Source organism: Ranitomeya variabilis, chromosome 7, assembly GCF_051348905.1.
Source record: "Ranitomeya variabilis isolate aRanVar5 chromosome 7, aRanVar5.hap1, whole genome shotgun sequence".
Lineage (NCBI taxonomy): Eukaryota > Metazoa > Chordata > Amphibia > Anura > Dendrobatidae > Ranitomeya > Ranitomeya variabilis.
In genome coordinates this window covers 6,212,755-6,215,553 of record NC_135238.1, presented here as the reverse complement: position 1 = coordinate 6,215,553, position 2,799 = coordinate 6,212,755, and positions in this window count along the sequence as shown.

Below are 2,799 nucleotides of genomic sequence, written 5' to 3'. Positions count from 1 at the left end.
CAGCAAGGCTTAGCCCGAGCACAAATCCCACAGGACTGCACAAAAGAACGCACATCCCGCGACAAGGAAGGCCACCAAAAGGACCTGGCCACCAAATCTCTGGTACCGAAAATCCCAGGATGTCCCGCCAACACCGAAGAATGAACCTCAGAAATAACTCTGTTGGTCCATCCATCAGGGACAAACAATCTCTCTGGTGGACAACGATCAGGCCTATCAGCCTGAAATTTTTGCAGCCCTCGTTGCAAATCTGGGGAAATGGCAGACAAAACCACTCCCTCTCTGAGAACACCAGCCGGCTCAGAGACTCCCGGAGAATCAGGCACAAAACTCCTAGAAAGTGCATCAGCCTTCATGTTCTTCGAACCAGGCAGGTACGAGACCACAAAGTCAAAACGGGAGAAAAACAACGACCAACGGGCCTGTCTAGGATTCAGGCGCTTGGCAGACTCGAGGTAAATCAGATTTTTATGATCAGTCAAGACCACCACACGATGTCTAGCTCCCTCGAGCCAATGTCGCCACTCCTCAAATGCCCACTTCATGGCCAACAACTCCCGATTACCAACATCGTAGTTCCGCTCAGCAGGCGAAAATTTCCTTGAATAGAAGGCGCATGGCTTCATCAAGGAGCCATCAGAACTTTTTTGCGACAAAACAGCCCCTGCACCAATTTCAGAAGCATCAACTTTAACCTGGAAGGGAAGAGAGACATCCGGCTTGCACAAGACTGGCGCTGAAGTAAACCGATGCTTCAGCTCCCGAAAGGCCTCCACGGCCGCAGGAGACCAATTCGCAACATCAGAACCCTTCTTGGTCATATCCGTCAAAGGTTTAACCACGCTGGAGAAATTAGCGATAAAACAACGGTAAAAATTAGCAATGCCCAAGAACTTCTGCAGGCTTTTAACAGACGTGGGCTGAGTCCAGTCATGAATGGCACGGACCTTAACTGGGTCCATCTCCACAGTAGAAGGGGAAAAAATAAAACCCCAAAAAAGAAACCTTCTGTACCCCAAAGATACATTTTGAGCCCTTCACAAATAGTGCATTCTCCCGCAAAACCTGAAACACCATCCTGACCTGGTTCACATGGGACTCCCAATCATCAGAAAAAAACAAAATATCATCCAGATATATAATCATAAATTTATCCAGATATTTCCGGAAGATATCATGCATGAAGGACTGAAACACAGAAGGGGCATTAGATAATCCGAAAGGCTTCACCAGGTACTCAAAATGACCCTCAGGCGTATTAAATGCCGTTTTCCATTCATCTCCCTGCTTTATGCGCACAAGGTTATACGCACCACGAAGATCTATCTTGGTGAACCAACTGGATCCCTTAATCCGAGCAAACAAATCAGACAACAATGGCAAAGGATACTGAAATTTAACAGTGATCTTATTCAGAAGACGATAATCAATACAAGGTCTCAGAGACCCGTCTTTCTTGCCCACAAAAAAGAATCCTGCACCAAGAGGGGACGAGGATGGGCGAATATGTCCCTTCTCCAAAGACTCCTTTATATAACTCCGCATCGCGGCATGCTCTGGCACAGATAAATTAAAGAGTCGTCCCTTAGGAAACTTACTACCAGGAATCAAATCTATAGCACAATCACAGTCCCTATGAGGAGGAAGGGCATTGGACCTGGGCTCACTAAATACATCCTGAAAGTCTGACAAAAACTCAGGGATCTCAGAAGGAGTAGAAGAAGCAATAGACACCAATGGAGAATCGCCATGAATCCCCTGACACCCCCAACTAGACACAGTCATAGCTTTCCAATCTAAAACTGGATTATGGGCCTGTAACCATGGCAGACCCAAAACGACAACATCATGCATTTTATGCAGTACCAAAAAACGAATCACCTCCTGATGTACAGGAGTCATGCACATGGTCACCTGCGTCCAATACTGAGGTTTATTCTCTGCCAATGGCGTAGAATCAATTCCTCTAAGAGGAATAGGATTTTCCAAAGGCTCCAGGACAAAACCGCAGCGCTTGGCAAACGACAAATCCATCAGACTTAAAGCAGCACCAGAATCCACAAAAGCCATAACTGAGTAAGAAGATAGTGAACAAATTAAAGTCACAGACAAAATAAACTTAGGCTGAAAAGTACCAATGGCGACAGGACTAACTTCTTTTTTTAAACGTTTAGAGCATGCTGAGATAACATGTGTTGAATCACCACAGTAGAAACACAACCCATTTTGATGTCTATGATTTTGTCGCTCGGCTCTGGTCAGAATTCTGTTACATTGCATAGAATCAGGTGACCGTTCAGACAGCACCGCCAAAGGATTATCAGATTTGCGCTCCCGCAAACGTCGATCAATTTGAATGGCTAGAGCCATTGAATCATTTAGACCTGTAGGGTTTCCATCACATCTTTAATGGCTTCAGAAAGACCATTTCTGAAATTTGCGGCCAGTGCACACTCATTCCATTGAGTAAGCACGGACCATTTCCGAAATTTTTGGCAATATACCTCAGCTTCGTCCTGACCCTGAGAGATAGCCAGCAACATTTTTTCAGCCTGATTTTCAAGATTAGGCTCCTCATAAAGCAAACCAAGTGCCAGAAAAAACGCATCAACATTCACCAATGCAGGATCTCCTGGCGCCAGAGAGAAGGCCCAATCCTGAGGGTCGCCGCGCAAGAAGGAAATAACAATCTTAACTTGCTGCGTGGAATCAACAGAGGAACGAGGTTTCAGAGACAGAAACAATTTACAATTATTCCTAAAATTCAGGAATTTAGATCTATCTCCAAAAAACGGCTCA